Here is a 19,856-nt window from a genome sequence, read left to right on the forward strand (position 1 = left end):
TTATATCCAATATGTCCTGAATTGGTTGATTGAAAATCAGATTTAAAAATTCTTAAATGACCCAAAACAACAAAACAGAATACCAAAAAGATGAAATAAAAACACCAAGAAGGAGATTGATGATAGGATGAGTCATTAGGTAAAACACTTTGAGACCAATTGACCTGAAGTCCAGCTGGAGAGATCTCAGGGCACAGCTCTGTCCTGCTCTGTCCAAGTCACAGATGCAGAAGGAGACCCAGCCACTGTGCCCTGGAGTTCCCAGGTCAATGAGGAGCCCACTACCCTGCCCCAGGAAGCAGAGAACCTGGGCAGATGTGCAGTGGAGAAAGCAGCAAAAAGGGAGGAGGGGGAGTAGAGCCTGGGGGCATCCAACCTGCCAGAGCTCTCACCCATTGCTGCTCTCCGCCTCCACCCTCCGTCTCCTCTGCTTGGGTGATCCCAGCAGCCTCCTAATGGGCCTCCCTGCCTCTCATCTCTTTCTCCTTCCAAATCACCCTCCAACCAGCTCATATGTGGATCTTTTTAAAAATGCAGGTCTCAGCCTGTTATTCCCCTGCTTAAAACCAAATATTGCTTCTTGTCCCCACCCCCACAGGATAATGGCACTCAGGAAAAGTCCAACCCCACACAGGATCTGGTCCCTGCCTGCCTCTCCAGCCTCATTTCCCAGCACATTCCCGCAGGGCCATGCTCCAAATTAGCTACCCTTCACTCACCCACCTGGCCCTTTCTCTTCTCCTTGACATACGCTGGTGGCTCTCCAGGGGACATCCATCTCCGACGCTTCCCCTGCACAACCAGCAAATCCTCACCTAGTGGGAGCAGATAATGGGTGAGGGACTCCAACATGGGGGATGGGAACGCTTGTAAGAAGAGACAGGGGAGACTGGCTTGACTGTCCAAGCTGGGGTTTTCAGTTGGTGAAGGGTGAGGAATACACCCGCTGCCCCTTGGCCTCCAGCTCTTGATTCCAATCTTGTCTCTGTCCTCCTTGGCTGATAAATTCCTTGAATACCTTTCTCAGTGAAATCATACTGGTACAGTCTCATCGTATCTCTTTTGGCAGCAAGAAATGGAAACTTACTCAAATTAGGTCTATTAAGAGGGTTTTCATTATAAAAACACATAGGGACCGGCCCAGTGGCGCAGCGGTTGAGTGCGCACGTTGCGCTTCAGTGGCCCAGGGTCTGATGGTTTGGATCCAGGGTGTGGACATGGCACCGTTTGGCAAGCCATGCTGTGGCAGGCATCCCACATGCAAAGTAAAGGAAGATGGGCATGGATGTTAGCTCAGGGCCAGGCTTCCTCAGCAAAAACAGAGGAGGATTAGCAGCAGTTAGCTCAGGGCTAATCTTCCTTAAAACAAAGATACATAGATCTCTAGGAGGAAGATGAATACAGAAGCTCCTCTGGCCCTCATGCTCAGGGACTTGAAAGGTGATGGGCCCTCTCTTCTCTCTGTCAGGGACCGTATCGTCTCTCATCTTTGCGCTCGCTCTCTCGCTCTCTCGTGCTCTCTCTCTCTCTGTCTCTCTCTCCTGTCAGCTTTATTCTCCTAGGCATCTCCACACAGTAGGGAACATGGCCTTCTGCAGCTATGGGTCCCCCTGGATCAGAGAGCAAAGGGACTTTCCTGCTGCAGTCCACATGGAAAATTCCAGGGAAGGATGCTTGTTGGCTGGGCTTGGGTCACAAGACCGCCCCTAGATGGCTCACTGGCCAGAGGAATAGTACATTCTATTGGCAAGGCCTGGGACTTGTGCCCTCCCTTGTAACCAGGATTAGGGTGCTGTGATTGACATCATATCAAAAACAAGATTGCAGCAGAAGAGAAGTTGCCAAAAGAAGAAGTCCTATTAGCTGGTTTCCTTTGGCCTTGTTTTCCATTCCCTGACCATCCATCAATGCCCAAACTAAATCTCCCAACAACACTCACTCTCTCCCCATCGCCTGTAGGACTAAGTACTCATCACAGCATTAGGCCCTCCACCAACTGATGCCGTCATTCCAGCCTTGTTTCCAGTCAAACACGATGCTCCTCTCTCTCCCTCATGGCTTTCAGAACTGCCATGGCCTACGAAAACGATTTTCTGATCCATATTAAATGAATATTTCTGTTTTGAAGTCCCAAAGTTCTTTCTCTTAGTTCTTTTGCAGATCATGTTTCTCTCTGCCTTGCACTACCATTGATTGTGTGTGGTCTACTCTCCACTTGAGAGCAGGGTCCGTGCCCTGCTCCCCTTGGCATCTGCCCAGTGTTTTCTACAGCTCCCAGCAGGGATTCAGGAAGTACTCTACTCCTTTAACCAGATAGAATTAAGCAATTTAAAGGATACCTACAGAAACACACCTATGTTTTCTAGGATTTTTGATTATTCAAGCCTGATTACTATTCCTTCACCTCTTGAAAAGAGCACAATAAAGGTTCATATAAACCAATTATTGAGTGAATACTCTAAATGCCTGAGAGCATGAGCTTTCTAAACACCCGTCTGTGCTTCATTACTCTGTGTAACAGACAGTCTATTTGGTTTTATATTTAAATTATTATCTGTTCATTAAATCAGATCTTTCAAAAAGCTAAATAAATATCATTTTCCCCAGACACATGTTCAAACAGTCTTGATGAGGGCCCACACATTTGTATTTTTAATAAGTGCCCCAGATCAGGGGCTGGCAAACTATACCCATTGGTCAAATCCAGCCCAGTGTCTGTTTTGTAAATAAAGTTTCATTGGAACACAGCCACATCCATTCATTAACATCTTGTGTTTGGCTCCTTTCGTGCTATAACATCAAAGTTGTGTAGTTGTGACAGAGCCCATGTGGCTGGTGAAACCTAAAATATTTGCTATCTGACCCTTTACAGGAAAGGTTGCCTCCCCTGCGTAGAGGAATCTACTGACAGCTGATGCGCGTAACTTCAGAGGGTTAACGTGAGGACTAAATGAGTCCATGTAAACCCTTGGAGCCATGACTGGAAATGCATTCCTTCGCAATAAGGGCTAGCTGTGGTTTTCTTTTCGTCTGCTAATGGAGTAAATTACATTAATAAACTTCCTGATTACACTAACTTTGTATTCCTATAATAAACCCAACTTGATCGTGATGTATTGTGTGACTGTATTTGCTAACATTTAATTTAGGAATTTTAAGTTCTCTGTTTGTCACTGACATTAACCCATGGATTTGCAAGTGTGTTTTGTCTTGTGTTGGTGGTGGTATTCTCCATGTCTGTTGTGAGCATTCAAGTTCAACTATTCCTTTCAGAATGACCTGACAAACGTTTTGCCTTTTTCTAAGCTCTGAAACAGTGTCTGTAACACAGGAATTCCATTTTCCTTGGCCACTGGCTAGCACTCACCCCTGAAACCATATGCACTTCGTGCCCTTTGTAACGACAGATCGTTGTCCACCTTTCTACTTTCTCCTAAGGCTGTGGGTGTATTCAGGATTGCTGCTGCTTCTTAACAGAATTTTGATCATTTACACTTTCCTGGAAAAACATTATTTCATTTACATTTTCAAATTAATTGGCATGTAGTTGTACACAGTATTTCCTTATATTTTTTTAATATCTTATCTGTAATTATGCCCAAATGCTCATTCCTAGTGATATTTATTGTAGCTTAAATTTTTTTAGTTAAATATCACTATTTTCTCTTTTGATTGGCCTGTTTTTAAAAAATCAACTTTTGATTTTGCTGATCGAATCTCCTTTTTTATTATTATCTATGCATATAATTTAAGAATATGTTTGACTGCAATTAGCGTAAAACTTGATTTTCAAAAGTTTAAGCAAATTCATTTTTCTCATGTAACAAGAAGTCAAGAGATAGCATTTGCTGATGTTGGGCCATCTGCTCGGCACTGTCATGGGGACCCAGGCTCGCTCTGTCTTCCTGCTCTGCCCTCCTCGGCACATAGACTTTTGTCCTCGTGCTTGTTGCCTCGTGGTCCCAAGGTGGCTGTTGCTCCAGACGTCACTCCACAATAAAGGCAGCAAGGAGAGAAGGACAAGCGGAAGGTCCTTCTCGGTCTGGGGCTCTGTCTTTTCAGGAGTGAAGACCTTTCCTCCCCCAGCAGATCCCCCTACTTCCCTGGTCAGCACCAATGCAGCTGCAAGAAAGACCGAAACCGAGACTTTGGCTCTCTAGATTCCACAGCAGAGGAAGCGAGGACGGAGAGGGAAGTGGGGCTGCGTGTGGATGAGCCACCTCTCAGATTGGCCACGTGGCCGTTACTGGCTGGTTTTACCTGTATTTCTTCCTTTGCTCTAGTCTACCCACCATAGTAAAATAATCCACTGGAGTAATAGTGGATTTGAAAATTTCTCCTTGAATTTCCAACAGTGTTTTGGCTTTGATTTTGTTTTGTTTTGTTTTATAACATTTATGCATTTCCAAACCATGTTGTTAGGTACATATTCATCTAAAATATCTCTATTTGGCCTGCTTAATGTTTTTTATCTTAAATTTTATTTGGTCTGTAATGACTCTTGCCACACCTGCAGTCATTTTCTTCATCTACTGTTTCCCATCTCTTTCTTTTTGATCTTTCCGTGTCATCAGGTAATGGACATAGCGTGCTGCTGGCTTTGCCTCATCTGAGTCCTGGCTTTTAACAGGGGGATATAATGCATTCCAAGGTATTTCATTTTTTATACAGGTATGGACCTAAACTCCTGAAATCTTGTTTGATGTTTTTTGGGGGAATTGTTTTTTTTCTTTCAAAGATTGGCACCTGAGCTAACATCTGTTGCCAATCTTCCTCTTTCGTTTTTTCCTTTTTCTCCCCAAAGCCCCCCAGTACATGTCAGAATATTCTAGTAGTAGGTCCCTCTTGTTCTGCTCGGTGGGACACTGCCTCAGCATGGCTTGATGAGCAGTACTAAGTCTGGGCCCAGGATATGAACCAGCAAAACCCTGGGCCACCAAAGCAGAGCGCACGAACTTAGCCACTCAGCCACGGGGCTGGCCCCTAATGTTTTTTATTTACCTTTTTTCCTTATTTTTTCTGGCTTTTATTTGATTAGTAGACTTTTCTTTGATGTAAACTTTTCTAGTAGTTTGGAAGTTATACCACCTTCTATTTTTATCCTACAGTTTACAGAAATTAAATTTTTACTTCACCATTTAAAGATAATCAGTATCCTTTTGTTTCTCTGAACAAAACTTGAACTTTAACATATTTTTCCACTTTATTGTCAACTCCTGCCATGTTATAGTTATTCTATATAACAATATATAAAATTATTAACATCCGTATGATTATCATGGGTACATATCATTGTGTGGTTATCAATATACATCATGTCTATTTAATCATCTAGGCTTCACTGGGCATGGGAGGGCCTCAGCCATCTGCCCCTGGGCTGGAGTCAGAACCCCTTGGGCCAGAGGGAGAAGGCTCCTTCCCCAGGGCTGCAGTTAGGAACCTCACACAGCCGCATCACCTTAGTGAGAGCGGATGATGTACTTGGGGGGCCCTCCAGTCCTGAAGGTCAGTTTCTCTTTTGTCCCCCCTTGCCCTAGAGCCCATCCCCCAGCCCCAGATTCAGATTCATCCATTGTCTCGCACATCAGGCTGGTGCAACATCAGCCTGGAGTGTGGGACCCCAGGAGCCACAGAGAACCTGGCAGTGACCTGGCTCAGCAAGGGCCTCACCAGGGAGTTGCAGCCAAGAGAGACACTGGGGCCAGCCCCCAACTCCAGGAATCTAAGCCTGAGCCTGCCCCTGGGCCAGTTGAATGGCCACCACACCTGTGTGGTCAGCAACCCTGTGGACGAGAAGAATGCAACCTTACACCTGGAGAATATCTGTCCGTCGACAGGTGAGTGTGATCTGCTGGAAAGGATGACGAAAATGGGCTAGCAGAGAACGGGGAATGGACGAGACTGGGCGGGCTCAGGGAATGTGGTGGGACAGGGGAATAATTTAAGGCTCTTGATGTGGAGCAACCAAAAGTTCCCCACCCCAGTGAATGGCCACACCCTCGTTATAGTCTTTAAACTTGCAACTCCAGAAATTGGATCAATATGTGGAGATTGCCGCATCACCCAGGACATAAATCTGGGACTGGCATGTAGGCACCCCCTTTCCCAGCCTTGAGGAGCCTGGAAGGCTGAATAAGTCATCAGAATCCAAGCAGGGGAGGAGGAGGACTTGAGGATTAAGGACTGAGGATTCCTTAGACCTGGAAAGCTCCTGTTCACCAGACTCAGGCCCCTCCCTGGATGGGCTGGACATGCTTAGCACACTCAGGCTGATAGACGCCCCTTTTTTGCTTCATGGAGATGTGCCATTTCTGAGATGATTAGCACCTCTGAGTAAGTAAACCACAATTGAACCACCCACTGAGCAGTGAGAGCACCTGTGGTCACTACAGCCAGTTACACACTTCCCCCATCAGCCTAAGGGGTCACCCTGCTAGATAAAGGGATGGTCCAGGGTAGGTGAATGGGTGGAAGCCCTTATGAAGGAGCCTTGGGACCTGGTTTCATAAAATACGAAACCTCCAACTTTCCCTAGAACTACGCAATGGGAACATGGATGGAAAAAAGGAGGAAGAGTTCAGCGACCCCCTCCCACCCATGTCCCCCTGAGCTCTGCTTGCTCACGTGGGGCTCCCGCCTGAACAGTCTCCTCCGTGTCACTTCCTCAGTCACTCAGCCACTCAGCATTCAACCCTCACACTAGGACTGAGGGCCTACCACATGCTGGGGGGCATCAGTGAGAAGTAGCTGAGCCCCCGCCCTCAAGGAGATCACAGTGCAGTGGGGCGTCACCACACACCAGCTGTGTGACCCTGGACAAGTCACTAGACTTTTGGTGCCTTTTTGTAAGATGTGCAATAATTGTATCTACTTCATAGGGCTGTTGTGTGAATTCAAAGGGAAATCTATGGAAAGCTATCAACACAGTGTGTGGCATAGATTGTGTCAATAATTATTACAAAATACTTCAAAGAAGAGGAGGAGTAAATTTCTAAATATAAAGCCACACAGTAAGTGCTTGAAGTCACAGCAAATACAGAGGATATGGTTCAAGCACAAAAAAGAAAGAAAGAAACTGAGTAACTGCCACAGGAGTTGGGAAAGGCATCACAGAGAAGGGACCACCTGACTTGGGCCTTGAAGGATGAATAGGAGTTTTCTTGTGGGAGTATGAGAAAGATACCCCAAACAGAGAGCAGAACATGTCCTGAGGTCTGGTGACCCCAGATTCTTCCATTCTCTCTCTCTCTTAGGATGTACTTCTCTTCTGGGATTCTGAGAGGAGAAAAGAGAGCCAGGTTGAGGGGATGAGCAATGGGACATCCAGCTAGCAGGAGCCTTCAAGTTTTCTGTGGAGAGAAGAGACAGAAAGCCGAGCAGAAGAAACTTTAAAGTGACAGTGGCCAGCGTGCAGGGAGACTAGAAAGGAGGAAACGTGTCAGGGCTGCATCAAGGATGTCCACTTGGGATACAGGTCCTGAGCCGCGGTGGTCCCACCTCCTCCCCCTGCCTGCAGTGGGCCTGACTGAGGCAGACCTGACACCAGCCTTTGACCCCAGGTTCTCTTCAGAGCAAAAGGCTTTGGAGAGGCATCCGTCCCAGGGTTCTGATGGTGGGCCTGGGCGCTGGAGTGTGGATCTGGATGAGGAAGAAGATGGAGACTGGGAGAGGTAGGTGCTGGAGAGACGCTGAGAGGAGCAGTAGGATGGGGGGCCTGGAGGAGACCCCAGGGAGCGGGGCAGGACTGGGCAGGACAATGGGCAGACAGAGGCTCATGGACCTCTCCAGTGAATCATCCCTGGAAGGCTGGGGTAGAGCCTGCTGGGGGTGGGAGCTGAGAACGTGCCCAGGAAGGAAGGTGATATGTGGCAGGGACAGGGCAGGGGTCTGGGACCTGAGCTTACAGCCTGGGGAGCAATAGCTGCCCTCACCCAAGGGCTGATGAGGGGTCACCTCAATTCCACCTAGCCTCATTGAGTGTCTGCTGTGTGCAGGTGGGTCTGCTCTCCTGCCCGAGGGACCCGGCTCAGCAGCTGCTCCCCAGGCCCTTCCCACAGAAGAATCTGCTGACCTGCAGACTGGGGGGGCTGACAGCCACGACTCCCCCTAGATGAAGATCAGACTCCTGGGACACCCTGAGGTGGGTCTGAAGGAATCAAATCAGGTTGACCAACATCTACTCAGAGGTCATGAATCCCAGGAAGTGCAGGGTACTCTGCTCCTTGTCGGGCTCTGGGTTCAATCCTTGCTTTGGATGATATGGTTGCTGTGCCCGGACACTCACAGGATGCTGGGAGCTGAGGTGCAATGAGAGGAAACCACCGATGAGGAGGACACTTCGGTCATCTGTCCACAATCTCATCAGATGTCGCTGGCACCCAGGGAGGAGGGGTGGCAGAGCAGGAGAGGCAAGAATGTAAATGGACAGCTGTCTGGTAGACCCTGTCATCTGCATAGGACCCAAAGGAAGACCTACCATCTGCATAGGACCCACAGGAAGCAAAAGTAGGGGAGACCAGCAGGGCCTGGAGGTTGGGCAGACCCAAGGATCTGAGGAACATCAGGAAATCTTCTCCTCCCTGCAGTCTGTCTCCCTCCTACCTGCCTGAGATCCTGCCATTAATGCCACCTGTTTGGATAAAGGCATTGTTGTCACCACTGATGAGATGTCCTAGGGAAAGCATCTCAAGTGGCCACTGACCCTTAGATGGAAATCGGTGCAGTGGTCACAGATGGAATGATTCCACCAAAGGGAAAGAGCTGCAGACAGGACAACTGTTGGAAGCGAGGACACTTAAGGGACTTCCCTAGAAGCAGTGGTTCTCAAACTGAGCTCACATCAGAACCCCCTGGAGAGCATGGTAAAATAAAGTTTGCTGGGCTGACTCCAGAGTTTCTGATTCAGCAGGTCTAGGGAGACCCCAACATTTGCCCAATTCTAACAAGTTCCCAAAGGATGCTGATACTCCTGGTCCCACTCTTTGAGAACTACTTGGCTAAAGAGACATCCAGGGGAAGGCAAGTAGCACCGCTGTCTGGACGTCCAGGACTAGCCAGTGGCCATGGCCTCTCTTCTCCCGTCCTTTGACTTCTCTAAAGAGGGAGCACTCTGGCTCATTATGCCACAGAACATCGGCATCTTAGAAATCCCCTGGTCTGGTCCAAGCAGTTTAAGGTTGGGAAAGTGGGACCCAGAAGGAACACTGGGGCTTGGGAAGAGAACCACGCAAGCACAGGGCAGAACAGGGGTGTCCTCGCTCTCCGTCCAGTGCTCTGTGCACTGTGTCTAATTGCCTTAGTGCCTGCCACCTTGTGACTGCCCGTCTCCGCCCATCTGAGTTATGTCCGCATCTGACCTGGGCCTCAGGGAACTCAGGAAATAGCTCCTTGGGTCCAAACCCCAACTCCCCATACCAGAGGAGGACAAGAAAGGAGCAATGTGTGACTTTGGGACAGAGAACAAATCAGGCCACATCTGACCCAGACACTCAGCACGGCCCTGAAGTCCCCTGCCACCATAGTCCCTGACCTTGGGGCACTCCCTGTCTGATGGAGAAAATGAATTCTTTGTCAGGACACAGGCAGACAGCACAGAAGAGAGATAGGGGTGGCAGTAAGGAGCAGATTCCAGAGAAATGGGTGAGAAACCCAGCCCTGATACTGACTTCTTGATCGACCTTACTCCCTGGGTCTCAGTTTCTTCTTCTATAAAGTGAGGATTACAGTAATAACACCTTACATTTATCTGATGCTTGGCAGTTTTTCAAAGCACTTTTGCAATGAGAGCAGTCAAGGTGATTGACAAATTTGTCCAAGAAATATTTACGGAGTGTCTACTGTGTTCCCAGAATTGCTCTGATCTGGGCTGCACGATTCAACAGAACAACAGAAATCCCTGGCCTCATAGAATATACATTCTAGGTTGTGGGAAGAGAAAATGACAAATAAAATAAGCAAAACATGAAGGGTCAGATGACGATAAGTGCTAAGGAGAAAATAAAGCAGAGAAGAGGGATGGAGGGGTCAGGTGAGATTTTAACAAGCCTGTCAGGGAAAACCTCACCAAGAAGAGATGAAGGAGCGAGCAAAGTGGGGGTCTTGGAGCGTGTGGGCGGGATGTGGAGAGAGTTAGCATCCTGGGTCTAGGACAGAGCAAGTGGAAAGATTCTGCAGTGTTCAAGGGAGAGGTCCGCACCCAAGCCGTATTCTGGGGAATTGTCAGGATGGAGAGCCAGAACTACCTGGTTGAGCACAAGAAGAACATGACGAGATGTAGCTTGAATAACGCTGTTCCTAATTCTTAGAAACTGACCAAGACCACTCCTAAACTCTTCTTGAATTGTAGAAAGACATGGAGAAGGGCAGCTGCCATTCATACAGCCCGAGTGTGCTCCAGTAGTCCACACTATCTACGAGAAGATCCAGAAAAGCCCAGAACCCCAGGGTGACACCGAGACCGTGAAGACACTGGGGCAGTGAGGGGCCTTCGCAAGATCTCCCCCAACCCACCCTTCATCCCAGGATCCTAAGATCTCCCTCTTTCAGGTGGACCTGGGACTTGACCCCAAGTCTTTCTGACCCATCCCACTGAGACAGCAGAGCAGCAGGAGCTGCTCCCCTAGGTTCCCACCAACGTTTTCTCCCTTCACAGACTGTGGGCAGTGATGGTGCTACTCGAATATCCAAGTGTGAGAGGTAAATCTTTCAGCAGTCAGCCAGATTTCTGACCTGTGACCATCTTAACCCCTTTAGGGAACACCCCTGGTTAGGCGGGACGTGCATAAGGATGGTCAGGGGATAGAGATGCTTTCCTGGAATAGGGAGGGTCCTGGTGCCTCTCACATGATGAGTCTTGGGTGGAGGAACTTCAGGATGTCACAGCCCAGCCCAGTACCCAAGAATAGAGAAAGCAATGGCCTTTGACTATGGACAAGCCAGAGGCTGGCAGATACAAGATTCCGGGTCAACTGTGCCTGGGAGGGGTGGAAAGAGAGGGAAACACTTTTTGAGCTCCATCACCTACCGGGCTTAATCTAAGCACAGTAAATGAACTATCTCAGGATTTTGCAAATTCAAGTAATTCACAGACCCTTTTATTTTTATTACATAATATATGCATGCAGTGTAAAAGTCAAAAGGCAGGTCTTGTTGACATGATAATGTTTCAGCATCTTATTGCTATTGTAAATGGGGTCTTGTTCCCATTAGATCTTCCAAATAGTTGATTAAAATAATGCACACATAACATATATAAATTTTCCTGTTACTAACTTTCTTTTCTGTTTGTAACAGTTTTTCATTTGATCCCTTTGAATATCTGAGTAAATAACCATATTATCAACAAATAATTATAATTTTTGCTTCCTTCTTTCCAATTTTTATGCCGGATTCCTTTCTCTTGTCTAATTGCATTGGCTAATACCTCCAAAGCCATGCTAAATAATACTGATAAAGATGTCCTTGTATTCTTCCTAACTTTAATATAAATGCTTCTAGTGTTTCTCCATTAAGCATGATGTTTTTATTAGGTTAAGGCATATCTGTTTTATCATGTTAGGAAAGCATGTATTTATGCCCTTTGTATCAAGAGTTATACTGAGAATACAATGTTAAATTTTATTGTTTCTCATTTCATCTGTGCAAATTTGATATGCTTTTTCTTTTTCATCTGTTAATAAAACATTAACAGATTTCCTAATATTGAACTATTTTTGCATTATTGGAATAAATCCCAGTTGATGTATTATTCTTTTAATGTGATACTGTTTGATAATATTTTTATTTTGGATTTTTGTATCATTATTCATAAATGAAATTCTCCTATATGGTTTTTATGCTTTACTTTGTCAGTTTGGTATTTGTGTTAGACTTATTAAAGACAACTTTTATCTTCACTTCTTGTAATAATGCAATAAAAATTTGCTTTATAGTCCAAAACAGGTTCCATTTAAAGAAAAGAATTCTAATTACCCAGTGTTGATTTAAATTATTTTTGTTAAAAATTTACTTAAAGATGTATAAACATCAAACGATATGTACATGACTTGTGCTTATAGCATTTATACTATAAACCAAATAAATGTGGATAAAGTAAATAAAAACAAAGCAGTCAAACAGTAAAGCAATGGTCATTCAAACTAATATTCAAACGTACAACTTTAATGTGATGGGTGTTTTTGTCTTGCTGAAATTAGATCGTTAATGTTGGGATTATAGGAAAAAACTGTAGGTTCACGTTAGGTTCAGTAATTAATTTATTTTTTTAACTTTAACACAAAGACTGCCACTTCATGTACATTTATTGGACAACACTTCATTAAAGTCATTGTTTACCAGTTCAAGATGGTCAACTTCGTTCTTAACCAAAACTGCCAGGTGACAATCGAGAGATCTATAAATTGTTTGATTCACATGAAAAAAATTAACATTACAGCATTATGGAAATCTTCACTGAATACACATCTATCTACTTACTACTGAACCCTCGATGGAAAAAATTCTCCTTTGGATATTTGCTACCGTAGCGGGTATTTACTACATTACCGCAAATGAACTTTCGAAAGTTGTTACTACAAAGACAGAATCCCACACCTCTGCGTGCAGGGCAGATACGCCACTGACCGCTACAGAGCAGGAACTTTGGAGCTTGACGTGCCTATTTCAGAAGAGCTGTGGGCCAATTAGATGCCAATTCAGTGAATGATCAAGCCATCAAAGTGATCAAATCTATCCATTTACCAGAACCTTCTTTCTTTTAACTGTGTATAAAGCTTAAAGCAATTCATACTGGATAGTCTGGTTTAACAGCTTTTGAAGATTTCTGTCTTTTTCATTGGCAGGTTTTCACTATTTCCTCCTAAAAGCACCTAAAACAATATTTGATGTTTCTCTACTCAGCTCACTTCGAGGAGAAAGAAGTCAGTTCACAAGACAGCCTGAATTGGTGATTCCTGAAAGAGGGTGATGGGGGAGGGGCGGCAGAGAGGTGAGGAGACTGACAGGCAGAGCGAGGAGGAGACTGAGGGTTGGGGAGGCAATCTGAAGGCAGAACCCTGGAGTCTTTGCTCCCCGGGGTTCTCATAGGCCCTGTTGATGCATTCGATTCACATTGTTATAAACTTTATCAATCATTGATAGAAGTACAGATTTTATCAAGTTAGCAAATTCAGCACGTTGATCATTTAGTGATTTGCTCGTTTAGGAAATGGATTCTTCTGTAAACTGTTTTTCAGCAAACCAATTTTAGATGAATTGACCTTTGGGCAGGTTGATGTGAGCCTTACTGCTTAACGGATAAGAAATCTGGCTTTGGGGCCAGCTGTGTGCATTAAGCCCTCACTCCGCTTACTGGCTGTCTACTCTTGAGCAGGGTCGTGACCTCTCAGAGCCTCAGTCTCCCCATCTACAAAACTGGAGTAATCAGGAGCTGGCCATGCAGCATAGTGGTTAAGTTTCCACACTCTGCTTCGGGGGCCCAGGGTTCACAGATTGGGATCCCAGGCACAGACCTACACACCACTCATCCAGCCATGCTGTGGCAGCATCCCACACACAAAATGGAGGAAGACTGGCACAGATGTTAGCTCAGCAGCAATCTTCCTCAACAAAAACAGGAAGGTTGGCAACAGATGCTAGCTCAGAGCCAACCATTCTCACCAAAAAAACAAAGTGGAGTAATCAAGGGCCTCCCTCCTAGAGTTGTTGGAAGAGTCAACGAGTTAACACACTCACAGCCCTCAGAGCAGCACTCGCGTCACCAGTGCTCAGTGCATGTTATTACTGTCATTCTGCCCTCCCCGCCTGATGTCTGATCCTCCCAACTGTCTCCTCTACATGAACCATGCACTGGACAGTCCCTGTCAGGACCACCGTCTGTGTCGTCATCTGCTCCTCCTATGAAGATGCTTTAACATGAAAGTAAGCAGAGCCCTGAAAATGCCTGTAATAAGGTAGTCACTGCAGGATCCAGAACATGTACGTGTTAATGTTCAGATATCATCAAAATGAAAGCATGAAATATACACATTCTAACGGAGCACTTGCAGGCCCCTGAGACTACCATGCACACCAGTTTGGGAAACACCATTCTAGAAGCAACGGACCCAGACAGGAAAGACAGCAGACAAAAGAGCAAGAGGGGCAGGGTTGGGGGAAGCCCAGAAGCCACAAGGATGACACACCACATGGCTGGCCCAGGCTGACCGGAGGAGGGGAAAAGGAATGGAATCCCACAGGGCATTCCTCGAGGAACAGGAATACTCCACTCAGCGGAGACGGTCTCCATGTGGTTTTCACAGAACTGGAGCGGATGGAGCTGACGGGGTTCTTGAACTCCTATTGCCCAAAGTTCCTGCTCTCTTCCTATGCTGCCCAGGCTGCTGTGGGACCAAACAAAGAATACAGCCATTATATCTAGTTCTCTGACTCCTGTGCTGAGTTCAGTGTCCTGACAGAAAGCAAAGTCAAAAGGAATCCAAACACATCTTTGCTGAGGCAAAGAGCAAAATAAGTAGAAAGACCTCAATCAAAGATGAAAAAGCAGAAAAGGAAACAATAAGACCTACACAAATAATTCATCCTCCAAAATAAAGGAAAGGAAGAACAGTTTTCAAAAGACTGGTGAAACCAGAGATGAAAGATGAACTAAGATATCAGAATATGATTGGGGGAGGGGCAAAGACAATAATCAAAGGGAAAATAATTCTTTTGTAGATTTAAAAATGCAGAGACTAGAATCAACACTACAGGGAACCATATCAATGATGTGGAAGACAGGATAAGAAAATAATATAAAAAATAAGAGGGAAACAATTAGAGCAAAGAAGAAGCAATATGGAATGACAATGGAGATCAAACGTGTGGATAACTAGTGTCCTCCAAGAAGAGAGAAGGAATGGAGAGGAAAAACTACCATGAGCAACACCATCCACTTCCTCCCTCAAGCCACCCCTCTTCTCACCAACAGAACCCTGCTTGGTTCAGCTGTCAAGAGAGAGAGCGGGTATCAGGGGTGGGGTGGGGGGACTCCCTTGACCTCACGGTGGGCCTGTGACCCTGTTCTGGCCAAGGATATGTAAGAAAAGTTTACTGAGGGCTCCTGAGAATGCCTTCCACCCTGACAAGAGGAAGGAGGCTGAGGAGAAGCTCCCGCCCCACACTGCCCCTGGCTCCTGCCTCTGAATGTGGCTGTGTGAGAATGTGGTGCTCGAAACTGTTGGAGCCATCTCAGAGCAGAGGAGAGGTCAGGAGGTGGCAGAGTCTAACCAGGAGCCCTGGCACCCCTAAGCGCTGATGCAAACCCAGCCACAGCTTATCTCTGAGCCTTGAAATTACCAGGGGAGCGGCACGAGTGATGTTACAGATGCGGGAAGGAGCAGCGTGTGGACAGATGAAAGGGAATGATTTCGGAGTTTGCTGGTTGGTTTGCATCCGCTAAGTTATAGAGCACAGAGAAGGAGGGGCTGGAGAATAAGTTGGACATGGTCATGGAAATTAGGTTTGCACTTCCTGTTCAAGATGTTCATGAACAAGGTAGACGCATGTGTTTCCTCCCCTTCCACAGAACCTTAAAACCATATGAAATCTATTTTGATTAAGTGTATAAATCACAGCATCAAAGAGAGACAGGAATAACTAATCAGCAGACCAGAGACGCCTGGAGTTTCAGAGCAAGAAGGAAGAGGGCAGCCTAGCAGGGCAGAGCCAGACCCCAGACCAATGACATCAGCATCTCTGGGCTAGTGCCCAGGAACAGTATTTTTTTAATGGCCCAGGTGAGCCCAATGTGCAGCCAAGTTTGAGAACCACTGACCTGGGATACAAACAGAGGGGCACAGCAGGGGATGGAGATGTACGCCCAGAGGAACCCACAGGGGCTCTAAACTCACAGGCCCAGGCAGGATGGAGGGTGGGGTGAGAATGGGGCTGAAACAGGGAGAACACTGGGAGGTCTGTGCATGGAATAGTCAACCCTCAACCCTCTGTCCACCTCCGGGCGTGGACCGTCATGGAGCCAGGCATTTCTTTCTCAGACATCGACAAAGGAGAGCTCTTGCAAAACCAAAACCAAAGCCAAGAAACTCTGAATACGCTGTCTGGAGAGACCTCGGCCAGCTTGTGTGGGCACAGGAGGCTCAGGAAAGTCCACCTCATTCTGACTTTTAGGGGTTCCCCAGCGTAAAAGCCAGCTCCCTGTCCTCACCTTAAATTGGAGCCTGATGCCCACAGAGCTGCTTGGCTCATTTATAAATGTAAGAGGAAAGCCAAGGACACCAGGACCAGCCCCTACACCTGAGCCCCTGCTGGGAGGCTGTCCCTGAGCCAGCCTGACATCAGCATCACCTGTGTGGTCAGCAACCATGTGGACCAGAACACTGCCACCAACGGCACTGGGGAAGTCTGTTGATCAAGAAAGTGCCCAGCAGGGTGAGTGTGCCCAGCTCCTGAGACACTCCTTTCCCAGGAGATTGGGGGTGGGGTAGGTTTGTGCTCACCACCCCCAGGAAATGTGATATCCAACATCTCCAGTCCTTGGGACAATACCAAATGAGATGAATCAGAGACAGTAAAGGTTGGCATGTGACCCAGGAAACTATGGGGGATGAGTGGAATCGGGGCTTTTAGGAAGAGCAAAGAACAGCTATGCCAGGCACTGATGTTTGTCTCTGCTCTGCCCTAAATCCCACTTGAAGGGCCCTTGAGTGGACAAGGAATCATCTCTGTAATAAGCGACCTCAAGACGGAAACTTGAAGCTAAAGAAAGGCACCTTTGACTCAATATTAGAGGAGAGTTCTGTACTCAGAGTCATCCAAACATGCAATAGATGCTTTGGGACACAGTGAGGTCCCTGTCACTGGTGGAATGTAACCACAGGCAAAGTCACCTGGTGGGTTGTTATAAAGTGGAGGAAGGAACAGGACTCCACAGTGAGTTCGCTTCCAACATGAACATTCCTAGCTTCTAGGAAACTCTCTGCAGCAAAATCAAATAGGATTATTGCAAACCCCAACATCCCAGTTTCCCAGAACCACCAGGTGGAGTGGAGGGCCTGCACTGAGCCAGCCCACTGCAGGGAGCGCGGCCAGTCCCAGGACCCATCACCCAGAAGCCTCTCGCTCTGCTGCATTTCTGACCTGACAGGGACTAGAGCTCTGTTCCCCCCATTGCTGTGGACGGTGCTGGTAAAAGGCCTCTCTCCTCGGGCTCCTTGGGAAGCCGGAGTTCAGCTCACAAGAAGGGTTTCCAGCAGAAGGGAAGAGAGAGGTGCCCGAGCAGCCAGACAACTGCACTGGGGCCTTCTGTCTTTTCTTGTGCTTTATCAAGTTTTCTAACTCATGAACGGACACTTTCTATATTCTGCCAAGTTTAAAAACATATTTGTTGGCCTGAAAATGTGTTATTTTTTAAGGTTTGAAGGAATCCTCCTGTAATAGCATGTGGCTCTTATGCCTTTAAGGAGAAAATACCTACATAAGTTTTACAATATTTTCTGTGTTGATTTTTTGAGCTTTATACATGCATGTCAATCAATTTTAGCAATTCTTATGGTTCTAGAAATTATCTATTTCATTAAGATTTTTAAATTGAATAGATGTTTATTACGTATTACACTCTCTTAGTTTTTTCTTGTTGTTATGGTGGTTCTGATGTTGTAAATATGAGAGAATCTCACCGAAAGGCTTGTGATAAATCAGGTGAAGGTTCCGGCCCTGAGAGCTCTGGAATCCCATTGCTCAGTTCACGGCTTTTCTTTCTGTGTCTGCTTGCTAAAGCGGTTTGGTTCTTCAGCTGGTGGTATGCGGTGTGCTGAGGGGGTGTCGTCTCCCTCCACTCCCTCCACTATAGCTGGGAAATGAGAGAAACACGTGTGGGTATTTCTTCGGGTTTTTGTTGTTGTTGTTTTTGGAGATTAAATAAAACATCACACCCTTGGATCACAGGAAAGGTGCAGACATTCAAGATCAGACACCAAGGCAATACTTAATGTCACAAATGAACATGACCAAAGAAAATATGTCAATCCAGGGAGGGTTAGTAAGAAATGGAGCATAAAGAGAGGTGAGTGACAGAGACTAATGCAGTTCTGTCAGGTGGGCAGGAGAATCCCATGCCCCAGGCAGGTACGTCCCACCATGGAGATGAAGAGCTCAGACTAGAAAGCCATTGGCACCTACACCAGCAGCGTCTACTCACCTGTCCTGACTCAGGGCTCCCCAGGCAGCCCAGTGACAGAGTAGTTTCCCGTGTGGCGTGTCTTTGTGAGTGGACACACTGCTCAGGCTAACAGGACCATCTAGCCCAGTTAGCAAGTATTCCTCTTACTATAAATTAATAAGTCAGCACTCCGGTGGTGCCTATCAGTGTCTTTTGACATTTTTTAGCAAGATTTTGCATCTCCAAGGCAAATCACACAGGGCAATGAATGAAATGGAGCTTCTGGGCTCAGGCTCAGAGTCCATATGTCAGACTTTGGACTTTGGTGAGCACATCAAAGTAATTCCAACCTGTGGAGTCTCGTGATTCACTCATTCTTTCACTCAACCAACATTTCTGCACTGTGTGCTGAGCACACACTGAGAACCATCTCGGGAGACAGACTCTCAGTCTCCTCTCTTGTACATTCCCATTTGAATTTACTGAAGACTCCGTGTAGACCAAAGGTTTCAGTTATCAACCCAGATCATACATCAGAATCAACTATTCGGTTTTTTAAAACACAGATGATCCCCAGTTTGGGGATAGAGTCCAAGCTTCTGTTCTTAGAATCTCTCCAGTTGACCTGATGAACAGCCAGGGTTGTCAGCTGGGTCAGAAGGAGTGTCCCTTTGAATCAATTAGCCTAAAATTTTCACTTTGCCTTCACTGTGTAGACAGATCCAGTGATATTTGGGGTTATTTCAATAAAGATTCTGAAGGCATCAATTCAACACAAAAGAAAGTGAAAATGAGCATAAATACGTTAATGACTTTCTAAGATGATAAGCTTCCTGTGGGCACATATGTGGCATTATCTGTCTGAAACACAACTCTGCTCAGGTCACTGCCCTGCTCAAAAATTGTAATAGATAATCTTTTTCTGATAAGTGCTATAGAGAATCTGATGATACAGAAAAAGAGACAGGTTCCAAAATATAACTACTGTTAACTTCTTGACATATCAGTTTTAGACTTCCTTTATGCCGACATAAACATATGTTTGTATATATTTATAATACAGGATAATACTAAACACACTGTCCCATAACTCTTTTAATATTCCAGGGGCAATTTCCCGCTTAAATATATAAAGATGCAATTTATCCTTCTTATTACGTCTATAGAACTCCACCATGCGGATAGACTACACTTTATTTTAACCAGTGTACAGCTGTCAAGATCGGGGACTTTAGAATTCAACTCCAAAATTTCATCCCAGCTCTGCCACTTCCTAGTTATGTGACCTGCAGCAAGTTCATTAACATATCAGTGTTGCAGTGTCCTGGGAAGAATAATGGGATTTGCAATAATAGGATTTGCAGTTTACACTTTGAAGTCTCACTTCCCAAGGTCTTTAAACTACAGCCCAGATTAAACGCCCCCTGACTCACAGCCTTTTGAAGAACAGTGAGGAAAACTAGAGCTTGGAGGAGGGAGGATGGCGCCTGGAGGAGTTTGCAGCTTTAAATAGGGAGGTCAGGGGAGACCCTACAGAGAAGATAACGTTTGTACAAAGACCTGAAGGAGGTCAGGAAATGAGACAGGCAGACAGCTGGAGCAAGAGAATTCTAGGCAGAGCAAAGGCCCTGAGGCAGGAGCATGCATGCTGCATTGAAGGAAGGACAAAAAGCCCAGTGTCCTAGAGTGAATTAAAGGAGGA

The 19,856-nt window shown here is 46.1% G+C and overlaps 1 protein-coding gene across 4 annotated transcripts in view; it reads right to left on the minus strand.

Moving 5' to 3' along the window:
* Positions 1-19,856, minus strand: part of LOC124250476 (SLAM family member 9-like) — a 44,433-nt gene that overhangs the window by 10,143 nt on the left and 14,434 nt on the right. The gene's annotated exons all lie outside the window — the stretch shown is intronic.

This window comes from Equus quagga, chromosome 13, assembly GCF_021613505.1.
Source record: "Equus quagga isolate Etosha38 chromosome 13, UCLA_HA_Equagga_1.0, whole genome shotgun sequence".
Taxonomy (NCBI): domain Eukaryota; kingdom Metazoa; phylum Chordata; class Mammalia; order Perissodactyla; family Equidae; genus Equus; species Equus quagga.